This window comes from Bufo gargarizans, chromosome 2 (genome assembly GCF_014858855.1).
Source record: "Bufo gargarizans isolate SCDJY-AF-19 chromosome 2, ASM1485885v1, whole genome shotgun sequence".
NCBI lineage: Eukaryota > Metazoa > Chordata > Amphibia > Anura > Bufonidae > Bufo > Bufo gargarizans.
In genome coordinates, this window is record NC_058081.1 from 297,914,585 (window position 1) to 297,936,282 (window position 21,698).

A 21,698-nucleotide genomic window follows, 5' to 3' on the forward strand; every position below is an offset into this window, starting at 1 on the left:
CACCACAAAGCGGGATCCCCCGAAAAGTCCATCGTCTGCCCCAGGGGAAAAAAGGGTTGCGCCCTCCACTCACTGCATGCGTGGAAACAACCACGCTCATTGCTCCAGCAGCCACTCCTATCTTTTCCACCTCACACCTACCTCTTCGGGCACAGCACATAAAGCATTCTCCTCCACTGTATGGGGACAAGCAAACGGCTGTTTACATAGCACAATCTACTGCCCAGAAATTATGATTTTGCGCATTTATCAGGTGATCTGCAGCACCTCCACACAGGTCAGTTATTGGGAACAAGCATTAGTACTAATGTTCATTCCCGATAATTGCCCTCTGTAAATCTGCTTGTAGTTATCCTTTGTGTTTCATGTGCCAGTGATTCCCAAGTATAGAAACTTTGTGCCAGTCTTCCCAGCACCTAATTTGTTCTTTTTTCTAAATGTACGTTAATGGTTTTGTTCTTTCTATTTTGAGACTTGTTTTTTACGAACAATTACCCTTTCAAAGTAATTTTGGCTTTTTCTGAACACATTGGTGTAATGCACAGGAAGTGCTTAAAGTCAAACTTTGCTGCCATTGGCTTTCACTTCTCTTCTACGTATTTTATCTGTTTGCTATTTATTATTTCCACATTTAACCCCTTAATGACAAGCCAGATTTTGGAAATCTGACATGTCACTTTAGCAGAGAATAACTTTGTAAAGGTTTTGCACATCAAAGTAATTCTGACATTGTTTTCTCGTCACATATTGTACTTCACTTCGAATTTTACCGATACAATCTATGAAAATTTGTAAAAATTGGCATTCCTATTTTCAACTGCAATGTTTCACATACATAAATACTATTTAATAGGGGTGCACCGAAATGAAAATTCTGGTCCGAAACCGAAAATTCAGGATACCCCTTGACCGAAACCGAAACTGCCTTTTTGCCCAAATACTTTTAAAAGACCCCCCACCCCATAACAGTGCCATCCACAGACCCCCCCACCTCATAACAGTGCCATCCACAGACCCCCCACCTCATAACAGTGCCATCCACAGACCCCCCCACCTCATAACAGTGCCATCCACAGACCCCCCCACCTCATAACGGTGCCATCCACAGACCCCCCCCACCCCATAACGGTGCCATCCACAGACCCCCACCCACCCCATAACGGTGCCATCCACAGACCCCCACCCACCCCATAACAGTGCCATCCACAGACCCCCACCCCATAACAGTGCCATCCACAGCCCCCCCCCCCCCCATTGTACAATTAATAGAAAATAGCGGGGAGGGACTGGGAGGAGGAGCTGGGGGCCGGTGCGTTCACTGTTCTCCGGCCCCCAGCTCCAGTAGTTATAAAATGTTGTACAATTAATAAGGATTCTATTCATGAGCCCCCTCTGCAGTATTACATTCAATACAGCCACATCCTACTCACAGGGCTGTCATCTTAATGCTGGCCAGCCGGGCAGACGAGCGGCAGCGTCACAACTGACGTCATGTGCCCGGCCTACTTTCTGAATGAAGGAGGCGGCGCAGGCATGTGACGCTGGCGCTCGTCTGCCCGGCCGGCCAGCACAGCCCTGTGAGTAGGATGTGGCTGTATTGAATGTAATACTGCAGAGGGGGCCTCATGAATAGAATGCATATTAATTGCACACATTTTATAACTACTGGAGCTGGGGGCCGGAGAACAGTGAACGCACCGGCCCCCAGCTCCTCCTCCCAGTCCCTCCCCGCTATTTCCGGCCGATATGTAAAAATATCGGCAGAAACAGATTAGGTGCATTTTCGGCCGCCGAAATTTCGGTGCACCACTACTATTTTATATTTTTATCAGAAATATATTTCCACATCTTTATTTTGGCTGCACTTACAAAAAAACTTTTTTTTTTTTTCTTTTAAACCAAAATGTCAATTTAAAGACATCTTTTTGTACTTAGCAATTGAAAATGAAGACTTATACCCCAAAATGTATCAACCAATTTCTCTTGTCTTCGGAAATATCCCCATTGTGTCCATAATCTTATGTCTTGACACACGGCAGGGCCCAAACATAAAGGAGCGCCCAGTGGCTTTCAGATAATATATTGAAAATGTTTAGGCCTCATTGCACACTTTTAATGGCGTTGAGCTGCAACATGATAGAAAACCCTTATAAATGACCCCATTTTAAAAGCTAAATCCCTTGAAGAATGCATCTAGTGGTATAGTGAGCATGCTGAGTGCAAAATTATTATAGGCTGAAATAATGAGAATATATGGTTTTATTCAAATTGTTAAAGGGGTTGTCCGGGTTCAAAGCTGAACCCGGACATACCTTTATTTTCACCCAGTCAGGCCACCTGATGTTGGCATCGGAGCATCTCATGGTCCGATGCGCTCCCTTGCCCTGCGCTAAATCGCGCAGGGCAAGGTCTCTTTTCTTTTCAATAACACACTGCCGGGCAGGAAACTTCTGCCCAGCAGTGTGTTCAGTGACGTCATCGGCTGATGAGCGGGCTTTAGCGCTGCCCTAGCCATTTTACTGGTTAGGACAGAGCTAAATCCCACCCATCAGTGCCGGTGACTTCACCGGGCTTCCTGGCAGCCCTATGGAGAGCCCCGGTACGTCACCGGATCTCCAAAAAATGCCTTTGCCCTGCGCGATTTATCGCAGGGCAAAGGAGAGCATCAGAGCATAAACTGCTCCGATGCTCAAGTCAGGGGGGCTGCTGGGGTGAAAATGGAGGTATGTCCGAGACAACCCCTTTAATACAATTTTCACAGGACATTGTAGAAAAAAATATTTTTAGATGGGTTACTGTTTTAGAAATCTGCCACATTCTAATCTTTGTGGCGCGTACAGATGAGAAGTGAAGCTGTTCGCTTATAAGGCTACTTTCACACTAGCATTCTCCGCTTGTGAGTTCCATTTAAAGGCTCTCACAAGCGGCCCCGAACGCTTCCGTCCAGCCCTAATGCATTCTGAGTGGACGCGGATCCGCTCAGAATGCATCAGTCTGGCAGCGCTTGGGCTCCGCTCCGCTCAGCAGGTGGACACCTGAACGCTGCTTGCAGCGTTTGGGTGTCCGCCTGGCCGTGCGGAGGCAAACGGATCCGTCCAGACTTACAATGGAAGTCAATGGGGGCGGATCTGTTTGAATTTGACACAATATGGCTCAATTTTCAAACGGATCCGTCCCCCATTGACTTTCAATGTAAAGGTCTGGACGGATCAGTCTGCGGCTACTTTCACTTAGAATCTTTTTTACAATATAATGCAGACGGATCCGCTCTGAATGCAAATGTGCAAGTAGCCTAAGGGAGGCAGATTTCTAAAAAGGCATTTCCTGTAAATATGACTGTCTCGCCAACAAAGCAGTTGTCCCGCATTTCTGTCATTCTGATGCTGTTGTGAGCTCTGGTCTGCATATACCGTAAGGACAAAGTCTCATTAGCCCCATCAATCCCTATATGAGAGATGAACGTGCTGGTGACGTGGTGCACCATAACAGGCCGCTGCCCGGCAAGGTAGAAATTGCTATGCACACAATCAACCGGTCACCTACAGAATATATAAAAGGACAGTATCCAGAACCATCTGTAGGAACAGAAATGCCTCACTATTTCCTAAAATGTACGTATTTCTAGACTTGTTGTGGGGGTCTACCCAAAAAATTCTTAATAAAGCCCTTAGTTTACTGGTGAGGAACAACTCAATCATTAGAGATCCTCCAAATAAAAAAGTACCATGCCAATATCATGATCCAGTAATGTGAATAAACAGCTTTGTGGCAGGACATAGTCATAAAAAATTAAATTAGGAAAATTATGAAAACAAATCAGAAAAGGTAAAATTTGTTCCAATGTCTGAAAAAAAAATTAGCTCCACCACCCATCCCTCCCTGGAAAGCCCACAAATTTAAACAGAAAATGAGAATAAATCGACTTACTGAAAAGACCCCCCCCCCCCCCCCACACACACTTTTTGGTATTAAATATAATTAATAATTAGCAGCCGTATAGTATGTCTCAAAACAGGTGGTAATTGCAGAGGCCTGGTTGTGATGGGCAACTGGGGCAGTAAATTCGGGTGTCCCTCCCTTAGCTGGGGGACCCGATCCTCGCACCGGAGACTTTCTCCTTTCTTTCTTAGGGTACTTTCACACTTGCGTTAACGTTTTCCGGTATTAAGTTCTGTCCTAGGGGCTTAATACCGGAAAAAACTGATCAGTTTTATCTTAATGCATTCTGAATGGAGAGCAATCCGTTCAGTATGCATCAGGATGTTTTCAGATCAGTCACTCTTACGGTATTTGGTCGGAGAAAATACCGCAGCATTCCAGAACATTGGCATTATTTTCCATTGAAATGCGTTAAGTGTTCCAGCAAAACGGACCTTTAAAAATGAAAAAAATAAAATAAAATAACGGATCAGTTTTTCCGGATGACACTGGAGAGACAGATCCGGTGTTTCAATGTATTTGTTAGACGGATCCGCTCCAGATCCATCTACAAATGCTATCCGTTTGCACACAGATTTCAGTCGCCGGAACTGCCTGCCGGATCCTCACAATGCAAGTGTGAAAGTACCCTTACATGAGCTTCCGGCATTCTCTCTTTTTTGTAGCGCTAGCTTCGGCTGAATTGACCGCCGTAAAAACACTTAGGCCCCTTTGACACGGGTGAGTATTCCGTGCGGATGCAATGCGTGAGTTGAATGCATTGCACCCGCACTGAATCCTGACCCATTCATTTCTATGGGGCTGTGCACACGAGCAGTGATTTTTCACGCATCACTTGTGCGTTGCGTGAAAATAGCAGCATGCTCCTCTGTGTGTTTTTTCACGTAACGCAGGCCCCATAGAAATGGATGGGGTTGTGTGAAAATCGCAAGCATCCGCAAGCAAGTGCGGATGCGGTGCGATTTTCATGCACGGTTGCTAGGTGACGATCGAGATGGGGACCCGATCATTATTATTTTCCCTTATAACATGGTTATAAGGGAAAATAATAGCATTCTGAATACAGAATGCATAGTACAATGGCGCTGGAGGGGTTAAAAAAATGTTTTAAAAATTTTACTCCCCTTAATCCACTTGATCGCGCAGCCCAGCATCTCTTCTGTCTTCTTCTTTGCTGTGTGCAGGAAAAGGACCTGTGGTGACGTCACTCCGGTCATCACATGATCCATCACCATGTTAAAGATCATGTGACAGACCATGTGATGACCGGAGTGACGTCACCACAGGTCCTTTTCCTGCACACAGCAAAAAAGAAGACAGAAGAAAAGCCGGGCTGCGCGATCAAGTGGATTAAGGTGAGTAAAAAATTATTTTTTAACCCCTTCAGCGCTATTGTACTATGCATTCTGTATTCAGAATGCTATTATTTTCCCTTATAACCATGTTGTAAGGGAAAAAAATTACAATCTACAGAACACCGATCCCAAGCCTGAACTTCTGTGAAGAAGTTCGGGTTTGGGTACCAAACATGCCAATTTTTCTCACTCGCTTGAAAAACGCATTACAATGTTTTGCACTCGTGCGGAAAAATCGTGCATGTTCCCGCAACGCACCCTCACCTTTTCCCGCAATGCCCGTGTGAAAGAGGCCTTATGGGTGGTCACTAAGGGGTTAAAGAGTAACTAAACTTTGTCTAATTTTTTGTGAACATTTACCTAATGCCCTAATAATAATAGTTTTTGTTATATAGTTTATTAATGTATTTTTATCACACTTTTACTCTTTAGGGAGGCGAAAGTGTAATAAAAATACAAAATATATTAATAAACTATATTACAAAAACGATTATTAGGGACACGTTCACAAAAAATGATACAAAAGTTTAGTCACTCTTTAAATAAAGTGCTGCCACACATTCAAGCTTTTTGATGCAGTTTTTGAAGCCACAGACACAGGGGTGGATAATAAAAGGAGAGAAAGTATTAAAAGGGGTTTTCCGCACTCCTAATATTGATGACATGTGCCTGCCTATTGTGGGCCTATGCGTTTTGATCAAAACCTATACAAAGTGCCTCATGTTTGTTTATAAATTTGGTTTAGTAGCTTTCGATCAATGCATGGCATGTGGATGTGCAATCCATGTCTTTTTTTTATTTATTTTTTCTCTACAGTTTATCCTGTTTTGGGACCAATGTTTTTGATATGAAAATTCATAATTTCATATCGACTTGCACCTAGAATCTGACCAAGCTGGCATAGGCTTAGTCGGGCTGTCTAGGTCTGCACCAAATTTATCACAGGGGCTAGGGCTGGGTGAGAAATGTGGTGCAGGGATATACACTTTTATTTAATTCTATGCCAACTATTGGTTGGCTTACTTAGGGGCAGAATTATTATGCCAGAATTGTGACCGTGTGGCTTAAAATGGTGCATCTTAGGCCCACTTTCCACTAAGCTCAGACTTTATCAGAAAAAAAGTGTAGAAACGCTAGATGTGCCAATTTTACGCCATTTTGAACAACTTTTTTAGACTGAAGGAAGATCTGGTGCTGGGGGACCTGATCGGGGTATAATAACACTCTCCTCTCCTGAAGAGTGAGAACTACTGTAAGGGCGGCGGCCGTCATATGTCTGCACATGTCAAAAAACGGAAAATGACTACATCAGGAAGGGGTTATTTTTGTGATGACCTTTCTTCTGGCCATAAACAAGAGGTTACTGGCCGAGCATGTATATGTAGTGAATGGGGAAAGGGAAGAAGGCCAAGAACAAAAGGATTGGGCAGTCTAATTCCAACATGGCCAATCCTGATCTCCCCAACATGAGCTTTGAGGGTAATCGACAAAGTTTAGTTCTTGAAGAAATACTCCAGGCACATGTGACTATTTACCCCCTACACAAATCCTATTTCTTATCTCCTTTTCATTAAATGCTTCCTCAGAGTGTTTTATGGAGCCGCGTGTTGTTTCAGTGGTTAAGCAAATAATAAAGCCATAATACTGTTATTCTGGATGCATATAGCTGTCTAATGCAGTAAATTGCCCTACTTTATCTATCTGTTTCCCTATTGAAAAATCTGCTTGTGTAATTAAAAATCACAATAGATGCATTGCGTATAGCGGCGGCATACAATGGCAGCATATAATGAAGAACAAACATTCTGTTCCTCAGATAGAATTTACTAAAGAACAACCTGTTAAACGAAGGCAATAAATCTTTGATAAATAAATGTGCTGTGAAACGCGTTAGCTGAGGTTTGGGTAGGTGGCATTTTATTGACTATATTACGATTGTATGCTGGGTGGTCTATATCTAAGGCCATGTGTCGGTGTGGCAGTGCACTGCTGCCTCTGTCTTGTGCGTACTGGCCGCAGATACTTTATGGTGTGAACATGACTATTGGCATGTTTCTCCTCCCTGTTCTGTTCAGCAAGGTAGTGGTTAATTGCCCTTGCTTGACGTGTGTTCTGTGTTCCATGTGGAAGGTAATCCCTCTTTATGTTTGGGTGCACCTGCAAGTGCTTTGGGCTAATGAGCTCAGCTATATGTTCTGTCAGTGTACCCCGCCCTTTGGCTGAGCAACAGCATTAGGGCTCATGCACACAAAAACATATATTTTTTATTCTGTTTCGGTTTTCCATCCACTTCAATGGGTCCTCCAAAAAAATAAATAAATAGGAAATGACACCATGTGCATTCCTTGCTCGTATCTCCACATGTCCTATTAATGTCCACATTACGGACAAGTATAAGACTGTTCCATTAGGGGCCATCCGTTCCTTTCCGCAAAATTTGGAAGGCATGCGGCCGGTATCTGCAATTTGCAGACCTGAAAACATCCAACGATCGTGCGCATGAGCCCTTCGTTCCTAGCAATAGTTCCTGACTCTGCTCCTGTTGCTCTGTTCTCTGTCCAGTCCTTGCCAGTCTGTATTTCTGACCTGTTCCTGCTGTGGTCTGTCTGTGTTACCCTGCTCATCTTCCAGTCTGCCTGTTGTGGTGTTCCAATGTCCCATGTTTTACTTCTAGTTGCTGTTCAGACTGTGCCTGTGGTGTTTAGAGTTTCCTGATCCTGCCTGTGTTCCTGAGTCCGAGGGTCAGCTGGCAAGTACACCGGGACCATCCCACGAGTTAGCGGTCTGCCGCAGCGCAGTCCACATCCCTGTGTCGGGGTTTAAGGGTGAATGGCGGGGAGGCGCCACAATAACGCTCTTAGGGTTTGGCTTAACGTCAAACAGTTAGTGGTTCCACATTACCACTGATCTGTGATCAGTGGATCCATAACAGAATAGAAATGACATGGCTTCCTGGAGGTGTCTTATTAGTTTGGTAATATAGAAATTATCCCATAGAAAGATGTCATGCTGTTGTATATCCTTCTGCTTTTTGCCTTTGTTTAGCCACTTGGAAAGATTTGAGGACACATTATACAAAGTGTTTGGTTACATGCAAATATATCTCATACATAGTGGTGACACGTGTGTGTTTATACTTTTTCCATTTTGTATGATAATGGTTTCCATAGTCGATTTGCATAAAACTTTGTTCTAATACTGTACGGAGCTGGAGCTCCGTACAGTATTAGAATGTATTGGCTCTGATGAGCCGAAGTTATTGCTTCGTGAAGTCTTAAGAGCGAAGTTTTATGCGAATCGACTTCGGATGTTTCATCTGAAGTCGATTCGCTCATCCCTAGTAGAGACGAGACATGCTGAAAGATTCAGCGATCAGTAGATCTGAAGACATACTCCTTAGTAATGCTCAGTTACAGCTTTGCTAGGAAGACTAGCATACACCCTGTTTTCTAGTACAAAGAAACATCTTTCCCCAATAAAGTATATCACAAAAATGTTTAATATCCCTGTCCCTACATTATATTAAACATAAACTGTTATGATTTCCTGAATATGCATAAAACATAAGAAAATAAAATTGTCTTAGTTGCTTATAGCAGCCAATTGGATTTTCTCGAAAAGCAGCTCTCCATGAACTGAAGTATTATCCAAAACCGAGATTCTGTGTTATTAGAACCAGCCCCAGTGCCTGAATTAGGTGCCACTGAAAAGGTTGTGGTGCTTAACGAAATTAGGTTGATCAGTCCCTAAAAATTATCATCTTTGCACTCCACAACCTCCCTGCCGACCCACCACCCCAGCATTCATCCCAAACAAAAAGTTGGCAGTTTTGATTTAGGCTAGGGCTATATGGCGATGTTGGCCAGGACACCCATTGCGCCACCAAGCATCTCTCCGTAGCAGTGCAGCCTGTCGGGGATATAAAGCAAATGCTTTATATAAAAGAAAGGCTCAAAGGAAAAATTTCAAAGGGAATTGATCCTAGAGGTGGACATATAAAACTCCTTAAAAAGAGATGTTCGTTAATTTAATTCTATTGTGCAATCAGTGAAATGAGGTAGGACTGTCTATGCAAAGATATAAATGATTTATAATACAATAACTTAAAATACAATCAACGCTTAATCAATAGAAAAATAATATGCAATAATACACAGTTATATTTAGTGCCCTTAATTCGCCACTAGATGGCTCTAACACAAATACCAGCGTTCCTTATTACTTCTTAAGCAAAAGAATGTAATACAACGTCCCGACCACAATTATGAGATATAAAACTCAATAGTGATAAGGATAGATACGAACCCTAGCTCTGCTCAAACTATGACCAATCTTGGATATCGGGTAGTATTGCTACACAACTTATAAATTATCAGGCCAGATATTGGCCATAGAATTGAATATTCCAATCAGAGTTTCTCTGATTATCAATATTAGATCTCGTTTCAGTAATATTGATGGAGCACTTTTAACATTATACATCCTCAATAACGTGGGGAGTTACTAAATATCAAGCCAAATAATTCAATCAATACTACACATAATTAAGTTATATGTTACTTGAGAGTGCAAATTATATGCAGAGTCTATGAGATGTCAGCTTTCAAGTCTGTTCTGATCATTGGGCTTTTCCTCCTGGGGTGTCTCTCCTCTCTTTGTCCTCCCCCCACCCCCCCTTCCTTTGTGTGTGTGTGTGTGTGTGTGTGTGGTTTAGATCACAAACTTATCAGTTAGACACAACTTACTAACTTGGAGTTTTTTCCAATCATTGTCGGTTAGGCATGTACATATGATAATGACTGATGTCACTGTATCACCCAGAATGCATTTCCGCTGTTGGTGCAATGTTACCTATTCATACCTAGGTGGCACTATTGCATAAGCTACTAGCATCATCACTAGTAAGGGTTAAATGTCCAGGTCTGACTTGTCTTACATTCCATACCCAGAACATCTGGAATCCTAAATCAGAGCTAAGGGATTATCTTTGACACATATATACCAATTAAAGCATAGACATTTGGGTACCACGTTACCCAAGCTGCCAAATTTATGGTACCAATTAGACTACAATAGACCTTGTACTCTCACAGACATGTGCGTCTCCTCCGTTATTCCAACGGTTGATTGTTTGTTAGTTAAAATAACACTATCTTAATAAAGTTTACACTTAAAATTCTTCTCATCATGCTTCATGAGTGTATGCATTCCTAGTAAGAAATATATAAGATAATATGAAGGACGTCAATGCATCTAATATCCAATAATATAAAACAATACATACAGTATGTAATACAATACATATGTCCTATTGATTATCTTATACTGAAAACTAAAGTTCACTATACGTGTATACATATATCACAGATTTTCTGCTTCATCAATAGACCTTAAACCGTAGGGACAATTTCTAGAGCATATTCTTATCTCAGTCATAAATCTATAAGGTGATAAGAATGACTCTTCTCAGACTGGCACACGAACCTCTTTCGGCCTACTTTAAAATATATACAAAATGGTAAATATGTCACAATATGGCCTCTTATAGGTTATCAAATGCACTATAATTAGGATATTTAGATATAAATGTTATACACCTATGAAAAAGGCACAACAAGCCATAGAAATGAAGGGGGTTGCAGTGTGACTTGCCAGCTGCCGCAACTCCAGAGTTGCAGTTGCTGTAGGAACTCTCGTTAGTGATGATCTGCAGGTGTAAAGATGCCCCTCATTTCCTGGTGAAAGGGTATTAATTGGATCGTTAGTGTGGATATCTGAATCCTTTTTGTTTTTGTCTAAGCAGCACCTGCAAAAATGATTCTGTATGGGGGACAAGCGATGGTGTTAGTGAGCGCTCCTCCCCATACTGTGGAGGAGATGGCTGCATGTAAATGAGCGGTCTCCTCCACTGACGAGCTGGCGATTGACAGGAAAGAAACGTTCCTTCCTGACAGTCATCTGCACATTTGAGCAGTGTAAAGGGGCCTTTACACCTCTGTCTTCTACACCGCCTCTTTAATGTAGTAAGAATGAGACAATTTTCGCAATGTTTTAAAAAATCTCAGTGATTAAATCTGTGTTAATTAACATAGCTAATCGCACACACTTCCCCACCTATTTTTCCAAACTGGAGTGACTGGTGTAAAAATTCAAAAAGTCACAACATTTCCTCATAAATAAGCCCAAAAAGTCACAAATCCTTATTTTGCGACTTTTTGAAGACAGAATTCTGGAATGCTGGGCTTATAAATTTCCCCTGGTCTCCTCTTTATTAAATCCCTTCTTACATATGGATCTGGATCTGAATCCAGTATTGACACCGTATCTCACCATGTATTCAGGTGAATGGGAGCTGAGCTGCAGTAACCCCGCACGGCCACTATACTTTGAACTGAGCTGTGCTTCCTGCTGCGCCTCAAATGCTAGTACCGGCGCAGGAGGCTGCAGGGAACAGATTGTGGTGGGGGGGTGTCAGACCCACACGTCAAGAAACTTCTTCAAGGTTTTCTTGTCATATACAAGTTATTCAGGGTTTCTTTTATCCTTTGTGTTTTTCAGCCTGAATTTGGATCATTGCGCCATGTGGATACATTACTGAATAGTTTAGCTGGTGTTCAACCAAATTTGAGGTTATTTTTTTCCACACTTCCCTTCTTGAGCGGCTGATGAGATTATGTGTGTAAACACTGACACTGAGGATTATTATGCATGGTATCGGCTTTTTACAAGCCATACAATAGACTTCCTGATAGCTGCATGTACTCCAGTTTCTCCTGACGTTTCCTGAAGGTTACCAGCCTGCCTTTGCTGAACATTGACATGTGCTGCTATTGTAGCATTTTACATTTATATACATGTCATGATCTTTCACACCAACCTATACTGGCTCCAATGGGTAACCACCGTGCACATTACTAGAGAATCTACACACCAAAATTAGCAGTGCACAGCATACAATTAACCAAAATATATACCATATTCTTTATTAATTTCATATCAAACAAAATATAAAATCAGCAGCAGTGGCATATACAAAGAAAAGAGTCACATGTCTATAAGCAAATCCCAGTTGATAATGGGGGGGAGGGAACATAGTAGATAATCAAGATAAATGGTATCAAAGTGCCTAGTGCAATAAATAGCATGAAAAAATCATCAGGGAATGCATGAAAAGATTATACAGACCAATGTGGCTCAACTGATATATAGATGGGTTTACACTATGCAGTAATAATTGTGACTGTTTAATACCCTTTAAGGGTGGGAACTATTCTATATACAATTCATCGATGGGATTTGCTTATGGAGATGTGACATATACAGTTTTGTTCAAAATAATAGCAGTCAGACATCACTAACCTGATCAATCACTGTTTTTGGTAGAAATGATATTTCTTCATGGCAAATAATTTACTAGCAACCCAACAGTCATGACATGCATGCTGCTGATTCTCTGTAATTCAATCACTTATTGAAGGGGGCATGTTCAATATAAAAGCAGTGTGGAGTTCAATGAGTGAGGTCATTCATTCTTTGAAAAACGGACGGCAATTATTTCCCTTATTTAAGGAAGGAAGTCAGGAAATGTTGTACATGCTGGTTACAGTGCATTTCTCTCTGAAATTCTGAGGAAAATTGATCGTTCCAGACATTGTTCAGAAGAACAGCGTACTTGATTAAAAAGTTGATTGGAGAGGGGAAAACATATAAAGAAGTGCAGAAAATGATAGGCTGCTCAGCTAAAATGATCGCAAATGCTTTTAAAATGTCAACCAAAACCTGAAAGACATGGAAGAAAGGGAAAAACTACCATTCGAATGGATAGAAGAATAGCCAAAATGGCAAGGACTCGGCCAACAATCAGTTGCAGGAAGATCAAAGAATGTCTAGTGTTACCCGTGAGTACTGTTACAATTAGAAGACGCCTATGTGAAGCCAAGCTATCTGCAAGAAGCCTCCGCAAAGTCTCACTGTTGGAAAAAGACGTGCTGAAGAGGTTACAATTTGCCAAAGAGCACATTGACTGGCCTAAAGAGACATTTTGTGAACTGATGAAAGTAAGATTGTTCTTTTTGGGTCTAGTGGCCGGAGACAGTTTGTCAGACGACCCCCAAACACTGAATTCAAGCCACAGTACACTGTGAAGACAGTGAAGCATGGTGGCGCAAGCATCATGATATGGGGATGTTTCTCATACTATGGTGTTGGGCCTATTTATCACATACCAGGGATCATGGATCAGTTTGAATACACCAGAATACTTGAAGAGGTCATGCTGCCTTATGCTGAAGAGGAAATGGGTGTTCCAACAAGACAAAGACCCCAAACACACCAGTAAACGTGTGACATCTTGGTTCCAACCCAACAAGATTGACGTTCTGGAGTGGGCAGGCCAATCCCCGGATCTTATTCTAATAGAAAACTTGTGTGGTGACATAAAAAATGCAGTTTATGAGGCAAAACCAAGAAATAGAGAAGAACTGTGGAATGCAGTCCAATCATCCAGGGCTGGAATAGGGGCCAGAAGTTGGTTGACTCCATGCAACACGGATGTACAGCAGTTCTCAAACTGTGGTTATACAACTAAATATTAGTAAAGTGATTCAAAGGAAAGCTAAATCTTCAAACATTTTTCAGTTTATATAGTGAATGTTTGAGTTTGTAAAGAAGAATACAAATACTGCTATTTTTTTGAACAGTCTAATACTCACTTTTTTTTTTTTTTTTTTTTTTTTTTTTTATTTAGAGGAACAAAACAAATTTGATATTTTTCTTCATCTCTTGATTTGGAATATAATTTGTAGTGTTCCCAATGTATTTGTGTGTATGGAAATAAAAGCTATTAGAAGGATTTTGAGCTTTATTCACCTTTTTTAAACACACTGCTATTATTTTAAACACAACTGTATAGGGTGGCTCTTTTCTTTTATATGCCACTGATTTTATATCGTGTTTGATATGAAATTAATAAAGAATATATAGTTTGATTAATTGTATGGTGTGCACTGGTAATTTTGGTGTGTAGATGTCATGATCTTTGTCATTGCCTTGAAATTGCTATATCTAGTCGTCATGTACAGACATGTCTTTTACTGACCTCAGTATTAGGCATTAGGCCGTATGGAATTGTTCAATGCTTTGCCTACCCCCAGAGGTCATAATAATGCCTATACTAACATCATAGATACCTGTACAGGCAATTATTCTCTCTAAAAGAAAGCAGCATGCATATTTTTACGTATGAGACTTACTTTGCGCAGTCTGTGAGGTATTTTCATTCGTTAATTCTGGCGCAGGTGGCACGGAATGAAGAGACCTTACAGATCCACAGTGCTCCGCGTCACTGTGGGAGCCTGGCACTGACTAAAGCCATGCTCCCAGTGTAACAGCCAGCATCGGAGAGAACTGTGATTCTAGCTGCTTAACTTCCTAAATGCTGCAGTCAATAGCTACTGTGGCATCTAGGCAGTCAGAGATGGAGGGTTCCTTCTGCCACCATGGCAGCCAAGGGCCTAATGAAAGTCCCCAGGCCTGACATGACTGTATGTCTATTAGACTGGGCAGCAAACAGTCTAAGGGTCCATTCAGACGACTAAGTGTTTTGCGGTCTGAAAATTGCGGATTCGCAAAACACGGATACCGGCTTTGTGTGTGCCGCATTTTGCAGAACACACACAGCCAGCCCTATATAGGAATGCTTTTTCTTGTCCTCGATTGTGGACAAGAATAGGACATGCTCTATATTTTTTGCGGGGTCACAGAACGGAGGAACGGATGCGGACAGCACCTGGTGTGCGGCCCGAAAATCTTGCAGCCCTATTGAAATGAATGGGTCCTCACCCTTTCTGCAAAATTGCGGAACGGATGTGGACCCAGATATACAGTCGTCTGAATAGACCCTAGTAGATAGCCTGTCACTTTTGCAGTGATAGGCTCTAATGCATTGGTGTCACGCTCCTGTGTGGGAGGAAAACACCACACCGAGCATAGGAAGGAAAAGGGGATACAGGAATAGGGCCTGGAAACTAGGGAAGGAAAATGGACACCTCCTAGAGAAAACTCAAACTCCAGTCTTGACTGACTACTAGTGTGAACAGGCCCCAAAGATAGGCATGTTCATACACCGGATACAAAGAATCTTATCTGGCCCTAAAGGACCCTGGAACTAATGTCTGGACTGTTTCTACCTGTTCCTTCAAAGGAAAGGACGAACGGGAGTCTCCCTCAGGCCTAAGGACAAACAGGGAAAAGCAACACACACATACCGTATTTTTCACCCTATAAGACGCACCGGCCCATAAGACGCACCTAGGTTTTTGAGGAGGAAAATAAGAAAAAAAATATTTTGAACCAATAGGTGTGCTTTTGGTGGGTTTTGAACTAATTGTGGTCTGTGGGTGGCGCACTGTTATGGGGGATCTGTGGGTGGCGCACTGTTATGGGGGATCTGTGGGTGGCGCACTGTTATGGGGGATCTGTGGGTGGCGCACTGTTATGGGGGATCTGTGGGTGGCGCACTGTTATGGGGGATCTGTGGGTGGCACATATATAGCATCTTATGCTATGTGTCATCCACAGATCCCCTCCATAACAGTGTCCCTGTAGTGAATGACCCTCAATACAAGGGCTGGGGGCCGGCATCTGCATTTATGACAGCGGGGCCCGTGCAGTGACTGTATTTTACTACACAGGCCCCGCTCACTGTATAATTGTATCTGTATTCTGTAATAGTTAATTGTGTGTATATACCGGTAATCGCATAATCAGCGCTACTTACAACTACAAGCGCTCAGTAGGTAGCAGAGAGGAGGGAGGAGGCAGGACAGGCGGGCGGGCGACGCGTCACTCACTACGTCACGTGCCTGCGCTGCCCACTTGATGAATGAAGCCGGCGGCGTGGGCGCATGACGTAGTGACTAAAGCTGCCAGTGCCCTTCCTCCCGGCCTGCCTCCTCTCTCCTCTCTGCTACCTACCGAGCGCTTGTAGTTGTAAGTAGCGCTGATTATGCGATTACCGGTATATACACACAATTAACTATTAAAGAATACAGATGCGATTATACAGTGAGCGGGGCCCGTGTAGTAGAATACAGTCACTGCACGGGCCCCACTGTCATTATAAATGCAGATGCCGGCCCCAGCCCCTCCTCCCTCACAGCTGATGCACCCACCGCGATGCTGCACGGCGGGTGCATCATTGAAAATACGGCAAAATCAGCAGCATTTGCCACATAAGATGCACTGCTATTTTTCCCCTACTTTTGGGGGGGAAAAGTGCGTCTTATAAAAATATGGTGTATTAAAACAAAATAGAAAAGGGAAAGGAAACTCTTATCTTCAATGAAGCTTTGGTAGCACCAAGAACTCAGCCGCGAACCAAACACAAGATAACCACAAGTCCAACAGAAGCTATAAACCGCATAGCATAGTGGGAGAAACAACAATAAATAGAGAAAGTAAAATGACCCTAATGGCCACACCTGGGGAAAGAAACAATACAGACATCATTTGATCTAAAAGGAAAACTTGTCAGATCAAACCACGTGTTGCCACTCTCAAAGATCTCCTGCCATCTGTCGCGGGAACGTCCGTACTGTATGTCTCGGTACGTCCGTGACAATTGGCTTACAGCAGGGATGTCAAACTCGTGGCCCTCCAGCTGTTGCAAATCTACAACTCCCATCATGCCTGGGCATACTACAGCTATCAGGGAATGATGGGAGTTGTAGTTTTGCAACATCTGGAGGGCCATGAGTTTGACGTCCATGGCTTACAGGGTATATTAGTGTTTGTTAAAGCCATAATGTATAAAAAGGGGTTAGGGCCTGCGCTGCAATAAAGGAAAGCTTAGGGGGTAACGCAAAAATCACTGGTTCTTTTTATGCTGCTTCTTCCAATTTCCTCCTTATCTTTGCTCCTTTGTAGCTTCTTAGTCTCTGAACCAACGAGCGGTAGTCGGTATGCTTCTCACATCTTCAAAGAGTATCAACATAGCACAGACCCGCATGTAAAATAGTTCACGCTTCTTTACTATACTATATTACAAAATCGTAATCTTGAACGTCACATGGAACATATGGTAAAACCCGACCCGGGTTACGCTCCTGCTTCGTCTGGGGCGTTTCAGTTTCACTTTCGGTTAGTTTGCCGTCCGCAGCATTGGCCCGGCTGGCACATGTTTGTGTGCATGAGCCCTTGCTTTATAAACAGTGGTGTATTGGCCATGGATCCTACAGAGAAATTTCCTGGTGGGCCAATGAGCAGGGGCTGCCCAAGCCCGCCTCATAGCCGCCTGTCAGTTATATAGTGATATCATTCTCTCAGCATTAATAAATGCTTGCTAGCATCTGGTACTTATACACCTGACTGGCATAAGAAAGCTCCTCCCTGCATTAAATTATATTGCCTTCCTCAGGACGGTGCTGCACTGTGAATTTGGTCCCGCTGGGGCAGCATTTTGTGCTGGGCTACAGTATTGCTGGCCGTGCCTACTTATATTGGACCCACCGATAACATGGGGCCACTTTCCCAGTCCGTCCATGTTTATAGACCTATTATTTTAGTTGTGTACTTGTAGTTCCTTTGTAATGACTGGTATTACTAGTTCTCTATGGCAGAAAATGTAGATGTAGAAAGGCCCTATTACAAGGTGGGAAGCATTGTTTTGAACACACGTTTGTAGAAAAATTCCTTTGGCCTGCCATCAGTCTGTATAAATATCCCACGATCAGCTGACAAACTGCAGCAGTTTGTCATCTGATCTTTTATCTTTTGTGTAAACGGGATATGCTGCTGACTATATAAAACTTTTTGTGGGGGTCAGGGGGGGTTAGATGATTGATCCTACTAACAATCGTGTTACATCTGCCCATGTAAAAGGAGTGGACCCTAAGAGATGACCACATAGTGAAGAGGTGGCAATCATTCGTTAGACCAAATGAAACCGAGAGATGGATTGAAGGGGTTCTCCGGGCAGGTAGGTCATCAATATAAAATTGGAGGGGGTGTTTCAGGCTGCCACGGCACTGGAAACTTTACAGTGTACAAAGCTGGAAGCAAATGGCTCCATGCACTATGTAGTGGTCGTGTTGAGGTACTGCAGCTCTCCTCCCATTGAGCTGAATGGAAGCTGAGTTTCAAGTAAACGACAGCTACCTTTCTGTACACCAGGGATCAGCAACCTCTGGCCAGCTGTTCTGAAACTACAACTTCCACAATCCTCCTTTCACTTCTATGGGAGATACAAGAATAGCAGCGTAAGTGTGCATGCTGGGAGTTGTAGTTTCACAGCAGCTGGAGTGCTGAAGGTTCCTGATCCCTGCTGTACACTGACACTGGAGACTACACAATGTATGGGTCTTCCTGTTTATGCTCTGTACACTGTTAGTTTTCGGTGCCGTGGCAGCCTGAAACTGCTGATCAGTGAGGTTGTCGGGTGTCAGACCAATTAGATATTGATGACCTATTCTGAGGATAGACCATTAATAACTGTAGCCCGGAGGGAGCCCCTTTTAACATTAAGATGCTGTTTCAAGATCAGGTGTGCTTTTTAAAATTTTGACTAGGATTCCTTAAAGGGAACCTGTCATCACCTTTATGCTGCCCATTCTAACGGCGCAATAAAGTAGTTACAGGTGAGATTATTTCAGAGGTCTGTCATTTATAAGTTAAAAGTAAGTGGTTGCCGAGAACCAACATCACAATCATTGCAGACTGGACCTGGAAAAGAGTCCCCGCCACCAGAGAAGAGTCATGGTTATTCATGAACTCTTTCTCTCCTGCCCACCTGCTGATGACTGACCGTCTTCTACGTAGTTTTCTCGCTTTCTCTCAGAGAGAACTGCCAACCATCAGCAGATGGGTGAGAGAGCAGGAGATTAGGAATAACCAGGACTCTTCTCAGGTAGATTTGACTCTTTTCCAGGCCTGGGCTGTAGTGATTATGATGCTGGTTCTCAGCAACCACTTACCATCAGCTCATGATTGGCACCCCGCTGACAACATTTCTGTCACTATTGTATGCTGCCTTCAGTGACGCCAGCATAAAGTTGATGACAGGTTCCCTTTAAATAACAAAAAAAAAATACATATTTATACTTTTTATATATAAAGTATTTATGTATTTTTATGTATGTTTTCTTCAACCATTAGATATCCCTTATTCAGATCAGCTCTATAACACCTGTCCTTTCTGCTGGTGAAAGTGATCTGGTTTAAGTGGGAAGCTGGTTTTTCCTCACTCAGATAGTAACAAAAATGCCTAACTGGAAGTTTGCCAATATCTGCACAAAGCCGTTGAGCTGAAGCAGTGGCGCCTCAGAGGAAATTGCTTATGCACCATCTGAAATGGAAAATAATACAATATATAGCATGATTCATTTCACTGCACATAGGAAATAAAGATTTGCGGTTATGTGGCCAATATTGGTAATATTTTATCATTTTTTTATATTTTCAGGATACAGAGATGTGTGACTCGTGATGTGCTGAGGGAGTGCCATCTTCTCCATTTGCTTGTTTTATCAGGTATGGAAAATATTACTTCTGATGACAAGTAGTGTTATTGGGTCAGAAATCTGACCCATGATGGTATCATTTTTCCTTTCAGGTAAGAGTTTCTTTACAGTTTAGAAACATACAGTCCCATTAATGTCATTCTGAATGCAATTCCAAATCCTGAAAGCCCCTGCAGGGTTTTCCCTGCAGCCGTTAAGGGGTCACCACCAAAAAATTGATTGTTTTAAGGATATAATTTTGTGAAGTATATTGTATTTCAAGTTCTGACTCTTAGCGCTCTCCTTCCTGCTCCATCGCTTGACTCACTCACTCAGACCAGAGATGGGAGGGGTATAAGTGACTTAAAGAGGCACTCTCACAACATATTTTATTCTCTGATCTGTTAGAAAGGTGCATGATTTTTATTGTAGTGAAGGTAATCTTCTTACCAGTGTATTTGTGAGTTATCACCTCCCTTCTGATTCTCAGCTATCATGTGACCAGCACTCTGACTCGCCAAATAACACAGCATCTTATGTGTGGACAGGAGGTCAGTTTCTCTATGTATTCCTAGGCCAGCCTTAATAGCAGTCTCATAGAATGAATAGAGAAGTAACTGACATCCTGTCCTGTGTCAGAGATCAGAGAGCTGGTCACATGACACCGGTGAGAATCAGAAGGGAGGTATAACTGACAAATACAGTGACTGATGAGAAGATTACATTCACTACAGATTACACCATGCACCTTTCTAAACAGGTAAGAGAATAAACTTTTTTTGGGGAGTGATACTTTAATTAGAGCATCACACATTACTCTACTCTAAGTGCAGTGGTCTTCTGTGGACAGCTTTATCTAGGCCTATCGTGACAACAATGGAGCTGTCATACTGTTTTCCCAATTCTACCCCTACAATTAATAATGATTACCCTTCAGATAACACATTCCTCTCACAGCAGCAGTAAACGTACAATGGGCTACCTATCTACATAGGAATCCCATCTCTCTCTCTGCTGACAGCTACAGAAGGACAATATTTTGTATTTAATTTTCAGTGGCATAATATTGCCAAAGGGATAAAGAAAACTGTGTAGCAGAAGGATCCATCCAGCTTCCTTGATTGTCGGCAGCGCATCCCTATTTGCACCGGGTGATGCTTTGCTAACGAACAAAGAGTGTATGTGCCGCATAAAACGTGCAATCATGCAATGAATGAGCGTTTGCTAGTTCAAGGTATTAGGTGACATTTACATTAGTAAGATTAGTATAAACTCATCTTGATTCTTAACGAGTTAAACAATGGCAAGAACATTTTAACACATTGCCTACCTAGGACGAGAATGCTTGTCCTAACTAGCTGGTACTCAATGCACTAGGCCGAGCATTCTCATCCTAAGGTTAACCGGCTGCCCCACAAGCGCTTCCGTGATGAGCAGCAGGGGCTCGGCTGAAAACACTGATACCAGCGGATTAACCTCCTGTATGCCGCGGTCATGCTGACCGCGGCATACAGGGTATTTGCGGCAGCTTGTACATCCCCATCGGGTCCCCGTGCTGCAGTGACGGGGACCCGATGGTTGCTATGGCAGCAAGGCATCGGGACTGCCAGCTACGGAAGCCCGGGAGATCCAGCCCCAGTCTCCTAGGCAACTTTTAGGGTCTTACAGTGTAACTTAGGCTAGGTTCACACCTGAGCGTTTTACAGTGCGTTCCTACGCGCTGTAAAACGCTCAACAGGCAAAAACTAATGTTTCCCTATGGGCATGGTTCTCACCTGAGCGTTTTACAGCGCGTTTTCTTTTTTTGTTTAAAAAATAATGATATAGTGTAGAACTTAAAATAAAAAAGTATACATATTAGGTAACGACCTGCTCTATAAAAAGATCACATGACCTAACCTCTCAGGTG

The 21,698-nt window shown here is 42.7% G+C and overlaps 1 protein-coding gene across 3 annotated transcripts in view; it reads left to right on the forward strand.

Moving 5' to 3' along the window:
• The window catches only part of OSBPL8 (oxysterol binding protein like 8), a 240,915-nt gene that overhangs the window by 11,422 nt on the left and 207,795 nt on the right, over positions 1-21,698 (forward strand). For all 3 annotated transcript variants that reach the window (XM_044280415.1, XM_044280417.1, XM_044280416.1), the window contains exon 2: positions 19,753-19,820. The gene's annotated coding sequence lies outside the window, so the exon portion shown is untranslated. The remainder of the gene's footprint in view (positions 1-19,752; positions 19,821-21,698) is intronic.